The following is a 17,137-nucleotide window of genomic DNA, read 5'->3' on the forward strand; positions in this document are numbered from 1 at the left end:
TATACACTGTCTCCTTATTGCAACCTTAAAGGCATCCCACTCTCTTAGACTGGACGACGCAGTGCCAGTCTTGACCTCCTAGTATTCAGAGAACACAAAAGGGGGGGTCTTCCAGCTTCACCTGCTGTAATCCTATGTGGGAATAGGTGTGGGCTGCGTATCCTAGTTGAATCGTAACAGTTGGGGATTATGTAAGGCCTAGATAATCGGTGCAGGTGACACATGGAAGAAAATCTGGTGAGCTAATGATGCAGTCAGTGCGGACATGCAAGTCATGTGGAAACGAGTAAAAGGAATAAACAGTGATAGTGGCGTTGCATGTGCCCCAGATATCAGCCTGATGTCCATGTCCGAGCTAGGCTGTGAAGTTTTGAGCATTCGTTGTGGCAACTGTGTGGGGGAGGGGAGGAAAGGAGCCATGCAGGTCAAGTCGAAGCACACTATTTAAATCCCCTCCCAGGTGTCGGGGTAGTTCACTCCAAGCCGATAGGACATCAGACAGTTTGGCCTAGAAGGTCGTCTGATCCGTGTTGGGGGTGTATATGCTTCCCAGTACTACATGACCGCTGTCCAGTCTACATCTGATAAAAACATACCTGCCATCCGGGCCAATGCTGGTAGCCCCTGCCTGGAAGGGAACTCCAGGTCTGATCCACACCAGCACCCCCCTCGCATATGTAGGAAAATTAGTAGAGAACACATGGCAGTGCCTCTCTAGCTTAATAGCCTCAGAGGTGAGTAAGTGGGATTCCTGTAAATAGGCAATGTGGAAGTTGCTGCGGCGCAGGTACGAGAATACAGCTTACCTGTGAAAGGGGTGTGTATGCCTCGAATGTTCCATGTTATTACGTTGGTACTAGCCATATCTCTAATTGGGGCACACTAAGGGGCTTGACCATGAAGGGTAAGGATCAATCTTTGTGCGTATTGGTAGAGTCCAGGCAAAAGGTCCAATCATCCAAATCGAATAAGAAAGCTACAATATTCAAATACAAAATACCATCGAGGCGGATCGGCAACGTGCGTCCGTCCAATCGGTGCAATGTTGCACACAGAAATACATGACTAACCGAGAGGTTTAAGTCAAAGCTTGGGGTTAGGCGATTGAGACCCCCCTTACGTGCTATGTCGTATGTGACACCTTACAGGGTTGATTGTAATGCCAACGTTAGAAATAATTTAGCCATGGTGTATGTTTCGTAGGGAAGTTCGTTCAATAAATGCACCGTGTAAAGAAATAGTGAGAGTATGAAAGTAACGTCCGAATGAAAAAGGGGGTAATGGGGAAAGAAGGAGAAGGGGCGCTGTGAGAGGGGGAAGGCAGGAAGGTAAGAGGAGAAGCCTCTGTCATTAAACTTGGTAATAGCTAACAAGTAATGTGTAGTGGCTGGCATGAGGTCACTGTGTCACAGGTGGTGGGAGATGATGAATGGGAAGAGTATCAGCAGAAGATCAGTGACTTCAGATGAGGTCATCAACTGTTTGCGGTATCACTTCCGGTGGCCAGTGTCTAATTTGGAAGGCCAGGTGCAGACAAACTGCCCTCACTAGAGGAGCGGACCGGTTCCCTGTCGATTTCAGAGAGGATCAAGGTGTCTTGCAAGGTGGCAGCCATCTGCAAGGTATGTCGTCGCTCCTGCTGTGCTCCTTTCTAAAGGCAGGGATTGCTCTTTGGGAATCCTATACACAATAACGAATAACGATGGATTCGGATGCAGCTCCAAGTAATTACCAGTGGCTGAGTTTAATTCAAGCATTCCATCTATCACTTTTTTTTGTTTACTTCGAGTAAAAACGTTACTTTTTTGGGGAGAGGAGGTGGCCTAACAGCTAGGGCGGGCGACCTCGAATCTGGGGAACTGGGTTCGAGTACCGGCAATGACGCTGAACATCCTGTGATTCTGGGCAAATCACTTAGTCTCCCCGTGCATAACAAAACAAAAAAAAGAATGTGTCTTAATGTACTGCAACTGGTGCTGTTTAAAGCGCTCTGATACCCGATTTGGGTCAAGTTCAAGCTATATAATACTCTGTAAAAATAAAAAAATAAACCCTTGAACTGAGGCTGGGATTCTTCAGTTGTTTGTGCTGGGTCGGCTCGGTGTCAGCTGATCAGGGACGTGTACTTTCTTGCCATTTCTTCCGATATCAATATTTTGGTGTGGTATCCAAATGGGTCTGGCCTCGGTCGACGCAGGGTGCATCAATGTTCTTCAGTGCTCGGCTCCACCCCAGCACTACATTGTTTGATGTTCAGAGATAAAATATTCTCTGATTGGAAAGGTTTTCTTTCATTCGTCCAGTGGATTTTCTAGTCTCTTTAAATTGGTCTGGTGTAGCTTGTGCAAACTTTCTTTTATTTTGTAGGGTGACCACGTAGACATTGGAACCACTTTATCATTGAGACTTGGTGGTTAATGCAGACCTGTAATTATTTCCAAGATAAATATACAAATACATTTTTTAGTTGTAGAGTATAAAAATATTGTTCTTAAATCTTGTATTTGTACCACCCGATGAACGGTTAAGCTGTACTTCTGCCGAGTAATTCTCTTTACGCCACATGAACCTTCATTTTAGTTGTGTAAATAACGTTAGACTTCATAGAATGTGTTCTGCCTTATTTTGAAAATATGCCAGGTTCAGTGGTATAAAGCTTCCGATCGCTGGGAGAAGAAACCCAGGAGGTATACTAATGTAAATAATTTTGTAAAAATCACTTAAAAGTATAGTAATTCCACCCTATAATTTGTAAGAAAATTGCTTGTGTCACTAAAGCCACGAGTCACCATGGCTTGTTTGAATTTCCTCCCATGACTCTTTGATCATGTGCCTGTTTTATTCTACAACTACCAAGGCGTTTCCCCAAAATAAAAAATGTCTGAAGCAAAAATCAAGGTTATTTTGAGAGTTACAGCATTAGCAATGTAAAGCGAATAAATATACAAGAATGCGTTTTTAACCCTTAAAATTAGGTATGCAAATGTGAAGTCATAGCTAATTGTACGACTAGTTTGTTTTGTTATATTAGTAGCTAAGCCTGCTGCCTCTGCGACCTTTTGATGGCAGTTTATCCAAGTCTGCATTTCGTTGTTCAAGATCAACACTCCCTCGCGTATTGCTGCATGGCAATGGCAGATACATCAGAGTGGATTTTACGAGCTAAACTGGAAGCTCAGTGGTACCTCTGCTTCAACAGAAGCCCATCATGCATAGTTGTTTTTTGTGTACTTGAACTGTGACTTAATTGTTTTCAAGAATATATGCGATTTCATGAATGGGGTGCGATTCTATGAGACGTCTCTGGGGGTACTGGTGGAAAATCATTGTGCATGAAATACAACGAATATCAACACATCTATCTGTGTATTTCAAAGGGTAACTATCCCTGGTAACGTAGTTGGGTATTTTTTTGCAATTTTTGTTACAATACTTAACTAAGGTGTTCATTATGTCATGGAAACATTTAATTTGAGGTTGGATTACAAAATATTTGCTGGGGTGAGCCTTTTGGAAGAACCGCTCATGCTCATGGCTGATGTAGATGCCTGCTTGAAAGGCTGAATAATCAGCGGTCTATCATTGGCAGTGCAGTCAAATGATCTAATTCAGTGGTTCTTAGACGGTGGTCTGGAGACCCCTTGGCATCCCTGACGCCTACTCAAGGGGTTCGGTAAAGAAGCAGAATGTTACCTTGGAAACTTGAAAACATTCTGTAAATGTGAAGCAATTTGAAATTGGAGGCTAAAAATTAAGTTGGTATCCTCAGATTGATTCATGGAAGCTGTGCAAGAACATCAAATAGAATATAGCATTGACTATGGGTGGCTTCAGTTGAATTAAGAAAAGCTCCAGCCTTCCCAAATAGGACTTTTTTTTATATTTGTTTGGAAATTAAATGAAATATTTATAATTGTTATTTTTTTTTTTAAAGAATGCTTGTTTCCATAATCTTGTCTATTATTTTGCGGGTTGACTCATCAAAATTGGTTAGTCCAGGGCTCTCAGATTCCAATAATTACTCAGTGGGGTTCCGGATTTCAATAATGATTTAGTGGGGGCTCCCCAGATTTCAGTGACTATTAAAGTGGGGGTCCACACAAGTCAAAGGGTTAAGAACCAACTTGGAGAGCCGATGTACATAGATATTAAATAACATGGAGCACAGTAAAACCCTTGAAGAACCTTGCATTAAACTGCCACCCTCTTAAACTTGAAAGGAGAGAGAACATGAACGCTGCAAACTGCCTTGAAATGACGATTGGAGCCACTCTAATTCCCAAACAAGTTACAGCATCGGCCACAGTGTCGAATGCGGTAGAAAAGTGAAACAGAACCCTGCACCATTATCCAATGTTGCCCTGATGTCATCTATTGTGGTAGCCAGTACAGTTTACATACTTCCAACTGCTTTAAAAGTTCAATGCCAAGAGTCTTGGGCATGGAAATGTGATAGTTGTTTAGCCACAAGATTTTCTTGATTTTTTTACTCATGGTTAAAAGGGGAGTTATTGGATGACATTTTTTAACACCACTCCTGTCGAGGTTAATATATTTCGACATAGGGAAATGGCTCCTACATTCCAGATGTTGGGAACCACTCCAGTAGTCATTGAGCAGTTTATAAACTCGGAAACTTTTGCTGATGAATCAGGCTAGAGATTCTGTTACTGCCGCAGGATATTGATTGTTGTGGATTCGTACTTAAGCCTGGATGCAGCTTAAAGAAAGCTGATGAATTTCATATGTTTATACCATGTACGAAGGTAGGTACACGTTGGAATGCAATTATTTAGAAACTAAGCAATAACACTTAAATGGACATAATTATCAATGCTTTAAAAAATTGTATTTGTTGTAGAGGAAAATGTAGACATCTATATTCCAGGCAATGTTTTTTGCTATTGTCATACCTTGTCTTTGTATTGCTAACCATTAGATTGAACCTGAAACCTCTAGCTCGAAATACTGGCAGTCACCCATGGGTAATATTTATGAAGTTGAAAAGGCAATCTATTGAACAAAGGCACTCAATAGTAAGGACAAGTAATTACGGAGGCCGTTTTCGGAATGGTTGGCCCATGGAGGAACTTTTTCAATGAATCGCGATTTAATAAAACATTTCAAATCACCCGTGAGGGTCTCAAGGCGCTGGAGTTGCTAGCTGCTCCATGATGATATGTCATTTGAACAGGCAGGTCTTGAGTCCCTTCCTGAATTCCTGGAGTGATGAGCGGTCATGAGGTGGAAGGTAAGTTCGTTCCAAGCTTTGGCCGTTAGGTGTGAGGAGTGTCCTCCGCTGTTGCCTTGGTGGATCTGAGAGTTGTCTGCGAGGAAGAGGAAGGCCGATAGTAGGTGTCTGGTCCAAGTTCAGCATTCCACAATGTGTCGTTCCATGGAGCAATGTTGTTCCCAAAGATGAGCACTTCCATCTTGTCTGAGTAGAGCTTGAGGCAGTTGTCCTTCATCCAGTCAGCTACATTCATCATACGTGTGTGGAAGTTGGCTCCGGTGGTGGAGCGGTCTACTGACAGCGAGAAAATGAGCTGCATTTTGTCGGCATAGGAGATGATGTTGATTTTGTGCTATCTGATGGTGTTGGCCAGGGGTGTTATGTACGTATTGAAGAGGGTGAGGCTGAGGGACAATCCTTGGGGGACGTCCCTGATAGTCTTCTTTGGTTCCGAGGTGAGGAATGAGGCAATTTATTTGAGCCCCTCTCTCTGGATTCTGATGTAGTGGAGTCTGTTGATCAAGATGTGATGAGAGAAGGCGTCAAAAGCGGCTGACAGGTACAGGAGGATGATAGCTGCAGTTTCGTCATGGTCCAGCATGACCCTGATGGAATGAGTGGCTGCCATCAGTGCTGTCTCGGTGCTGTGGTTCGCTCTGAATCCGGATTGAGAGTGGTCCAAGAGGTTGTTGTGTTCCAGGTGTTCGATGAGTTGCTCTTTGATTGCCTTCTCGAAAACCTTCGCTGGAAAGGGGAGCAGGGTGATGGGCTGGTAGTTCGTCAGTTCTGCTGTTTTGGAGGATGGTTTCTTTGGAAGGGGCCTAACTTCAGCATGTTTCCATTCCTCAGGGAAGGAGGCTGAAGTGATTGAGGTGTTCAGTACTTTTTGACCTCGCCGCCAATCGTCTTGCTTCCAATGTTGAAGATGTGGTGGGGACAGGAGTCTGTGGGTGCTCCAGAGTGGATGGAGTTAATGATGGAGATTGTGGCTTGAGTTGTGAGAGGGTCCCAATGGGTAAGCAGGTTTTTGTGGGTTGTGTCCGTGGGTGTGAGCATGCTGATGCTGTCTGCTTGCTAGGGGTTGGTGTTTGAAGTTTTTGTAGATGGCTGAAATCTTGTCTTGGAAGAAGTACGCTAGGGTGTTGCACGGTCTTGGGAGGGGGTGATGTAGTTCTCGGCTGCAGCGGGGTTGGAGAACTCCTTCTTGATGTTGAAGAGCTCCTTGCTGTGGTTTGTGCTGGTTTGGAATCCCTTTATGGGGTGTGTGTAGAACTATTATATGCTTAAATATAGACTACAGAAACTGCATTTTACTTAAGTATCGAAAAGGTAAAGTGCATATAGGAGATGTAGATTTACTATTCTTGACTCTCCATCTACTTACTTTGATTATCTATATATTGTCAAGTGCACATAAGTTAAGTTATGTAAAGTTTAATATATATTTGCCTATCTATACACTTACTTTGTCACTTTGTCACATTTGGATCCTCAATATTTTAGAAAGTAGATGGCTTTAGCACAATATTCTGGAGTCAGTATTAAGGTAAAGCCACTGTATGGCCTACAGTACAATTTTCATGTATAATCAAACTCATTGCATACTTTGAAGCAGATGCATTGCTTTTTTGTAATTTATGTTCTCAAAAGAAAAATGATTAGTTCAAATTTCTCAGAAGCATGGCAGTAAGATCAGCCCAATGCATTGTTACATCTTCCACACCACTATCCTTCTTATATTGCAGGAAAACATGGCATTTGTGATATTCATTGCTGCTTGAAATGCTGGTACACCATTACAAGTCTTAGAGACAACTCGGGGTTCCTTGGGTGGGAGAAGTTCAGTTGACAACGTTGTAGCAGGCCAGAGAGAGCCGTTTCACAATCTGTTAAAGGGTTACCAGTGAAATTGTAATTGAAAAATCTCTGCCGTCCTTATCCTACTTGAGGTATTGCTGTTGTGGTACACAACCTGGCCTTTATATAATCAAGACAAAATGTTTGCTGATACCAGAATTAAGAGATCATACAAAAAAATTCAATTAAAATTTCTCAGTTAACTTCCAACTTATATTTAACCAAAGAGTGACAGTTCAGCAGGACACACGAGGTTGTGTGTAGTACCACATGCAAGTTTGCATGGAAAGTTTTGATCACAATTTCCGGCTGCTTGATGATTATTCTTTATATTTCCGCTCCAGTGGCACATCTGCTGGAACAGATTTTGCTGTGTCCTTATTAAGCTCAACTTAGTAATGCACCCAGTAGATTTTTCAAGACCGCACAAAGGAGGACCTGGAAGGTCATGGAAGCAATATAGACTATAAGCTGCATACCTATCCCCATCTTCCCCAGGCAGCCAGAGTTTACTTGCGTATATGTGATCTGAGTATGGACGGACACAGTGATGATTGCCTTTGGAGCGCCTTCAAGCTTTGTCCCCAGAGCATTGGTTCTTTTAACCAGGTTGTAGTGGTCAGATGTGTCTTTCAGAACCACTAAACTGCTCCCCTAAGGTATGTGGAAATTAAGGTGGTGGTGGAATCAAGTAACAGTCAGCCAATATTTTACTCACTAGTGTGCCTTTCCACAACTTCAGTTAAGAGTTTGAAACTAGAGTGAATCTAAATCTAAAGGTAAAAGGTAAATGGGCAGAGGGACTAAATGGAAAAAAAAATAGTACGATCATACTGCTCTCCTAGTAACATTTTAAATCCGAGTACACATCTACAGGGTTAAGCAAAATTTTTGATGGTCCAATAGATCCAAATGTGTACACGTAATTCTAAAGAACGGATTTATAAACAATTAAAACTGCTCATCAAATGGAAAGAGTGGGCGCCTTGGTAGCAGTAGATATCGAAAAGCTTTCAATACTATTGAAGGGTCACATTTTTGTAGTGATGCATAGGATGGGGTTTGTTCAGCCTCTCTGTGCTGGGTGGAGTTGCTATGCACTGAGCCCACAGCCAGGGTGAGATTGGGCGGTATGTTATCTACCAGATGGGTGTTTGAAGTGGCCATTATTGTTTGATCTGGATTTGTAATCTTTAGTAATTAGGCTTAGGGGTGTGCTGCAGACTTGTGGACTTACAAATGGGAGAGAACCACTTATAGTATCTATGTATGCGGATAATATTTTTATGTACCTCAGACATCACCATACTTATTTGTCAATAATGTTGACATATTTGGAGAGATTTGGGTCGGCCCCTGGCGTAAGCGTTGAGCAGGATAAAATAATGGTCTTCCCCCTGGACAGATTAGTAAGAGTCTCACTGCAAAAACCTACTGAATGTATGACTGCACTGGGAGGTAGCCAGATTTATATACTTGGGTGAGCGGATAGCTTATACTCCAGATAAACAGTATGTCTCTTATATGGGTAGAGTTATGCAGGGACTGGTACATTTTCTTTTGGAACATGCTCAGCATAATCGGTTGTTTTGCAGTGTCAAAGATAATGTTGTTGCCCTTCTGCTTATATCATCTACGGAATGCATTATGCAAGATTCCTTGATCTATTTTGCTTTCTCAAAATTGGGTGGGCAAGAGAAGGAGGGTGCAAGTACTTGTTCATAAGCTAGATAGAGTAGATGTGGGCTATGCCTTCCTCATCATTAATATATCGCAGCTGAGCTCCAACACGAAGCCTCTTGGTGTGCAGATATGGACAACTGGTGAGAAACGGGTGCTGAGGGGTTGTTGAGATAAGAAACCCTTTCCCGTAGCCCTGATGAGGGGTGAGCGGGTGCCGAATCATTTAACTTTGTAGTTAAACTGCTGCCATGTGGGAGACTGCAGTTCATACAGTTGTGAAGCACTCCCCATTTTCTAGATCCTTAAAGATTTGGGGGTAGCAACTCTTTCGCAAAATTAGCGGAGACAGTCTATAGCTCATACAAAAGAGGGGGGCTGTTGACGGTGGAAGACCGGTACCCAACTGGTAATTTAATATAATTTGAGGAGGCGCAACTCTAGTTTGGGGTAGGACCTGGCAGTTTCTGGAATGGGCAAAGATATCTAGAATGGCCAAGAAAATTTGGCTGGGGTTCAGTGCTGCTCCTCCAGCTTTCGCGATTCCAATTGCACTTCTAGAAATGGGCCATGCCATGCATACTGACAAATAAGGAGTGGGACTTATCCCTGGGGAACGTGAAATGAATATCAAATAACACCAGGTTCCAAGTGACATACTTTACTTGGCTCCACCCCACTCACATGACCCCTCTATGAATGCATAGAATTTATCCTGATAGATCATCGACATTCTTAACATGTGGCGAGGGTAGGACCAACTTCCTTCAGATGACGTGGATCTGTGAGCATTTAAAAGCATGTTGGCAAAATTTGGTGCCTTAATTAACAAGAATTAAAACTATTCCTATTGTACTTTCAATATGCCATTGTCTTCTTAATCTTACACCCAGGCCAAGAGGGGCTGAAGGTCAAATGTAAATTTGCTTCACTAGGATTGGTGTTGACCAAACACTGTAATGCTGTTCATTGGTTTGGGTCACATGGCCTTTCTCTGGCATCCTGGGAGAGAGATCTCTTGGAGTGGGCTATTGCAGAGGAAATTAGATCATGCGGTCAAATGATGCTAAGCTCCAAGAAGATTTACAATAGCGGTCCTCCATGCTTAATATGTTGATGATGGGCATAGGGGCCAGCAGAGAATTGGTATTGTGGTTGCACACCATTCCCATTCATGGTAAGCCTTTTTAAGGTTAGTATATATGCAAGTGTGTATATATGTGTGTGTGTGTGTGTGTCTGTGTGTGTGTGTGTGTGTGTGTATATACACATACATGCAAGGGTTTAGAGGTATAGGATATTCTTAGGGTTTAGGGCAAGGGTATTGGGTGGTAAGAGCATTTTTAGGGTTCGGGGAAGGGCATTGGGTGGTAAGGGTGTGTTTAGGGTTTAGAGGTGGGTAAGGATATTGGGTTGCAAGGGTGTTTTTAGGATTTATGGTTGGGTAGGGTTATAGGGTGTTAATGGTAATTTAGGGTTTAGGGTTGGGTAGGGGCATAGGGTAGTAAGGATATTTTAAGGCACGAGGGGGAAGGGACCACACTGCCTCTCTTGCTAGCACAGTTCACCCCATTGCATTCTGGTAAATGTAGTATACTTACTTCAAAGTTGCTGTAGATTTTCACCACCAAAGTTGGTGCTGGTAGTACTGTTATTTCTAGACAAGTGTTTCTGGTTTTAGCCCTTCATCAGTAAAGAGCAGAAGTAGTAGAGAGCGGAGAAAAGGTAATCCGGGGTTGCTGAAATGTTGCCCGAGTCTTCACAGGTCACAGCAGAAAATACATTTTCAATGCAAATGCTGGATTTCAAGCCTGAATAAACATTTACCTGAATGGGAGTGCATCTTAGTTTTTGGGGACAAACTTGAGTATATGTATTACTGTGGTCCTGCTGTGAAATCTGCACTACCACTGCAACTGAAAGGTGGGTCCACTTTGGCTTAGAATTGATTGCAGCCAAGCATCGGAATGGCAAGTTTGGCAGAGGAAAGTGAATTGGATCTGACAACTGACATTGAAAAGCCCACTGGAGGTCAATGGAAATTGTGAAGTATTTATGTATGGCAGCACATACCCACCAAAGGGAAATAGTTTATACCGCAGCACTACTAACTCAAGCATGCATTACAATTGTAAAACTTACTTGGGAGGCCCACTGAAGGGCAATATTGGCAAGTAACAATGAAATAGGAAGTGCTGTAGGAGTGTCTTTGCAAAGCCATACTGCAGCCTGTGACCACGGATCAGGAGGGTTTGAAATGCGTTAGGCACAAGAAAAGAAGTTTTCAATGCAAATGCCATATTTCTAGCCCAATTAAACAGTTAACCTGTTGTCTTTGTTTTAGGTGACAAACTTGAAAATAAAATATTATATACTTTTTCACCTACCTAATTTATACTTACCTGCGTGGTAAAGGCAGATGTGTGGTAAATGCATGCACTGTCAAAAACGTGCGGTAAATGCCTGCGTTGTAACGTCGTACAATTGGAATAAGGTGCATGAATTGAAAAAAGTATTGCATCTTGGAGTGCATTCATTTGCATTGTACCACAGTCCTCTGATTTTGGTTGTTGTGCACAAAAGTTTGTTAAGTAGGCTAAATCAGTGGAAAACAATGTGGCAAATCTCAGGCGGAATATACATGAGGAAGAGGGTAGAGATGTTATGTCTCAGCTGGCAGATGCTCCTGATTATCCTTTTCATTGTGGTGTATTTTTGGGCTGCCCCATTAATTAAATGTCCTTGAGTAAATTACCAGAAGCCAGGGACACCGGCATAATAAGCATTTTCGATTATTTAAAGCGTGAAACAATATAGAAAATAAACATTCATCAAAGAAACAACAAATTATGAATATTTTATATAATTTCAAACAAATATTTAAAAAATGAAAACTTGTATTTTTTAATGGGAAGTTTGGAGCTTTACGAAATTCATTTGAGGCCTCTCACCAGCCATACTATATTCGTTTAAATGTACTTGCCCCATTCCCACAAATCAATCTGAGGTTACTTATTTCAATTTTATCCTCCAGTTTCACATTTACAGAAAGTTTAAAATGTTTACATTTTTAAGTTTTTGTTTCAAAATACTTTATTCGGTTTAAAACAAACCATAAAAGCATACATATATATTAAAAACGGATACATTAATTCGCCATACCGTTTTCCTAATAACATCCAGCTAATGTGCTTTAGTACTTACATTTTTTTAAAAACACAATACCGCTGTTAATTAAATTGCCGCCAATCAGGTTTAAAAGAAATGCATCCATTTCAAACATCCATTTTTGGCTTTCGTGGAGATTTGTTTTGAGATAATGTCGTACACATTTGTTTCACCGATTTGCATAGGTTTGGCTTTGTATTTATAGCTGTTCTCATGTAAATATGTCCAATAACAACCAAAATAATTTTAGCAATTTATTTGACCTTGATAATGACAATGACAAGGAGGCTCACTGCAGTTTTATTGACCGTTCTGTTTCCACCTCAGAAACAGGACAGTTAATAGTTGCAATTAAGCTATTGTCTCAGATATTGGTAAAAGTGTGAAAGATGTCATCATTTCCCAATCACAGACCCAGCCTGATAAATGAACGTATCGTTCTCAAAGACACTGCTAAAAGAAAACATAATTCTGATGTTTGTTTGTTTGTTATTGCTGAAGAGGAGCATATTGTCTTTCTCACATGTGCAAGAATCTGGTGTTATTCCATATCACAGACCCTCTGGCCTTGAGGTAAAGCAAAAGGTAAAACAATTATCTGATAATACGATACAGGATTGGCCAGACTCTGATAGTGATATACAGGCTTACTCTCCACATACAGATTCAGATGTGGGAGATGGCTCTTATTGTCTACAATGGTTTGGTCCAAATGGAAAAACACAGGAAGCATGCATCTAGATTTCAATATGAAAAGTCCAAAGTGAAATTCTAAACCCTATTGAGGATCTTTTGTTCGACCCATCCTTGCTTATCCATGTTCTGTCCCCTGAATGGTTTCATTTGGGCATTCTAACAAAATAAGCTGCAAGATTCTGTGGGCCCAATTTTTGTTTTCATTTAGCTGAATCTGCCAAGGAGACCAAAGTACCAACCAACCCATTGTAACTGTCAGACTGGGATCAAAGAGCTATTTTTTTAACTGGCAATGCCAACTACTCATTTTCATAGAAACACAGAAAAAGACTTTTACTAATAATTGATCCAAAACTTTGAAAATTGGTCTAAAGTGACTTGGTCCTCATGCCCATGGGTGTTTTTTATCAAGGAAGTCTAAAAATGTGTTTCACCATTTGCTTCTACTAATAAAGCCCAGGCCTCTTTGGGAAACGTATTAGGCCCTCTGGATTAGGCCGGGGCTAGCAAAGGCAGGGGCTGAGGCAGGGACTGTTCTGCTAGCCACTTTAACTGCTCAAGAAGGGCCCAAGTCTATGGCAACTACAACCAAGCCAAGAATCCTTTTGGATTTCAGCAAACACCTTTTTTCTTCCCTCAGTGAAGGAGAGGTTTCTGAGCCCAGTCCTACAGAGGACGAAATAAGAATGCAAGTAATGTTGGTGCATGTATAACCAATACCTCATATCTTAGGAGGTCTGCTAGAAATTGGTTTGTTGGTTGGCTGGGGTATGAGCCCTGGCTAAGAAGCAACCACAATCCTAGTCAGGGTAAGAGGCAGGGAAACGCTAAATTAACCTGTGCTCGCCCTCTGGTAACTTGGCACAGAGCAGTCAGGCTTGACTCCGGGGCAATGTGTAAAATATTTGAACAACACTTCAAACCGTAACACAGTGAAAACACCACACAAAAAGATTTCACAGCAGGCTATAAAAATAGAACTTAATTTAAAAATGAACAAGACCAAAATTACATAAGTCCAGTAAGTAGAACTTGCTAAGAAGCGTAAAGTGCTAAAATGGGATATGTAGTCGCGCCTGACGGGGACATAGTCAAATGTTCGGGCTGACCCAAATGGAGCATGGGCCGGACACAGGGACCCAGTTATGCCTGCTAATCAAAAGTGCCTTAATCTGAGGTTACGGAGCTTTGCGTACTTTCAGGACGAAGAGCGTCGTTGTGTGTTTAGTTCCGAAGGCGATGTGTCTGGTCTGATCCATGCAGCAGTGGTGATGCATTGGTTGTGATCCACTCAGTAGAAGCGATGCGTCAGTTCTGATCCACTCCGCAGCAGTGATGCACAGGTTCTATTCCATGCAATGGTGGCGATGCGTTTGTTCTGCTCCCACAGCGGAGGATGCACCGGTTTCGCTGGAGTGTACATCTTAGGCCCTTCATGCAAGGGTTCAGAAATGTAATGGCACCACTTGGCAGAGCAGACTCACAGAAGGCAGAGTCCATGTATAGGGACAGGATGGTTGGAGGTATTTTATATCTGTGAAACTTCAGATAAGGAGGGCAGCAAACTACCCTTGGAGTCACTCTGGGTTCCAGTGATGCAGGTCCAGTCCCTCCCACCCAGGCAGGGGAACAGCAGGACAGCACAGCAATGCAGGAGTCCAGCAACACAGCAGTCCAGCAGAGTGGCAGCCTTTCAGCAGTACATCCGTCCTTACTGGCAGCGTATTCACAGGCCCAGAAGTGTACTGACTTGGTGGTGTCAGAGGTCCAGTACTTTTTACCAATTGGGCCTTTGAATTGATGAACACATCCAAGACATTTTGAAGGTCATGCCCTTCCTCCCTGGCTTCAGACTCACTACAGGGTGTTATGCAGCCGTTTGTGTGGGGACCGGACACAGCCTATTTGGGTGTAAGTGAGGCTGGGCTCAGCTCCTTCCTTCCATCCTCCTAGGGTGGCCCATCAAGTCACACCTAAGCTCCCATTGTGTGTGGTTGTCTAGAGGAAATAACACAAAGCCCAGCTGTCACCCACCTCAGACAAGTGATCAGAGAAACCAATTAAAATAGATGTTTTGCAGGAGATTGATGCACCGCTTTTTAATCTGTATCTTGTGTCACATTTGTTCACTTGCTACACTGCACAAGCACTTTTCACTTTGCACCTATGGAGCAACCTACAGTATTCAGTATGTAAATATTCTAAATGCATAGTTGTTTCAATATATGCAAGCAATATAATCTAAATGGTTCTGACTGTGTATTTGTCTTACATGATGTATATGTCTTTGTATGTCTATCTCTAAAAAGGTTTCTCACCATACACAGTTGATTTTCAGGGTATTTGTACCCTTAGTTACACAGTTACTAAGCAACTGTTTCTTTGAACTAAGAGTCGTTCTACCCCAACAGGACCATTTGTTTCTTTATACTAAACGCTACCTGGGTCCTGAGCTTTTTGTGTGTTGCCCTATTGAAATATAATGGTGAATTTCTAAAAGTGGCATTTTTATAATTGCAATTTAAAATCTGACTTCACCATAAGTTGTGATGTTAAATTGTTATTCCAGAGACTCCAAACTCAAAGTTTATCTCTTCCAGATTGCGGATTATACTTATAAAATGCAGTAAGGTAATCCCTATGTTATCCCATGGCAGAGATAGCCTTGCTGTAGTGAAAAACAACGTAGGTAGTTTTTCACTACCAAGACGTAAAACTTAAAAGTACATATACTGCCTTTTAAATACAGTGCACCCTGCCTTCTCTGTTCTCCAGGGCCTACGTTAGGGGTGACTTATATGAATAAAAAGGGAAGGTGTGGGGCTGGCAAAGGGGTTAGTTTGTCAGATTGACATGGCAGTGTAAAACTGCACACACAGGATCTGCAAACGCAGGCCAGAGACATGGTTAAAAGGCTTATTCAGTGGGTGGCACAATCAGTGCTGCAAGCCTACCAGTAGCATTTAATTTACAGGCCCTGGGCACATGTAGTTTACTTTCATAGGGACTTGTGAGGAAATTAAATATACCAATTGGGAATAATAAAATCTTATCAATTTTTTAGGGGAGAGAGCAGAAGCACTTTAGGAGTGGTTCGCAGTAGTAAAGTGCACAGTCCTAATACCAGCAAAAATGAGATCTGAAAAATGGAGGAGATAGGCAAAACATTAGGGGGGAGGACCATGCAAAGGCTGTCGGGGTCTAACATGGATATAATAAATACATATATAAATATATATATGTGTATATATATATATATATATATTCACTGAAAAAACCATAGGTTTCAGGGGTGTTATAGTTAGCTGGACTTTTCACTTGTACAAAACCATTGAAATTCCCCCGTTATAGTTAGTTCAGCTAACTATAACTCGCGCGCCCGCAATGCACTGCTGATGACGTCACATATTACATCACTCATGACATGGTCAGTGACATCACTCATGACATCACTGATGACATCTCAAATGACATCACTGATGACATCACTGATGACATCATCCAGTGAATGTGTGTTATTCTGAAAATTAAATATGTTTTATATATGTATATCTCAAGGTCGATGGAAGAATAAATGGGTATATAAGTGTCTAAATGGATGATTTGTTTTTGAAAAATTGATTGTGTAACTGACTGATTAAGTGTATCATAGTGAATACATGGCTTAGTGAGTAATGTTTAAATATGTAAATATCTGTATCAGTCTCTCACTTTGTGTATAAGTGGCTGCATGGGTTGGTGAGTAGCTACATGGGTGTCTATATAGGTTATTAGTTGGTTTTTTGAGTATCAGTCTGAGTGTCTGCATGGTTCGGTGGGGGTATTACGTAGTGCATAGGTGCATGAATGAGTGACTCACTGTTTGTATGTGTTGAACACAGTATGTGTGCAGGACTGTATGGGTGGATGAGTGTGTGTATGGGTGTGTTAGTGAGTGAATGACTGTCTCAATAGTGTCTTTATGAGTAACTACATATGTTTTAAACTAGTATATGTGACTATTGGTGTATATATGTGAGTATATGTGAGAGTGAGAGATTGAAAGAGTTCCTGTATGAATAAGTATGTGTTTCTATAAGTGATTGTTTAAAAGACTAAGTATGTGTAAGTTTCCGTAGAAGTAAGTGTGGTGGTGTGTGTATAACTGTATATGCAAGTAAATGTATGTTTGATTCTTTATTACCATGAGTGACTATGTGTGTGAGTAACTATGGATGAGTGGCATTGTGTAACAGGATGTATAGGTGTATGAGTACATATGATGAGTGAGTACATGTATGAGTGACTGTATTGGACTGTTGGTGAATGAGTGGATGTGTATGTGGATCTTAGAATTACTGAAGAGGTTGTTGTAACTGGTATTGGTATGTCCATTGTTTTGAAAATTTTAGTCTCTATTTTTGAATGTGTGTATCAAAGGTTATATTAGGGTGAGAGGAGGTCTGCCACTCTATCACAAGGATGATGTCATCAGTGATGTCATCAGTGATGTCATTTGAGATG

The 17,137-nt window shown here is 41.6% G+C and overlaps 1 protein-coding gene across 1 annotated transcript in view; it reads left to right on the forward strand.

Annotated features, from left to right (window-relative positions):
- RPS6KA6 (ribosomal protein S6 kinase A6) overlaps positions 1-17,137 on the forward strand; it is a 626,385-nt gene that overhangs the window by 95,541 nt on the left and 513,707 nt on the right. The window lies entirely within an intron of this gene.

This window comes from Triturus cristatus, chromosome 5_2 (assembly GCF_964204655.1).
Source record: "Triturus cristatus chromosome 5_2, aTriCri1.1, whole genome shotgun sequence".
In the NCBI taxonomy this organism is placed as follows: Eukaryota; Metazoa; Chordata; class Amphibia; order Caudata; family Salamandridae; genus Triturus; species Triturus cristatus.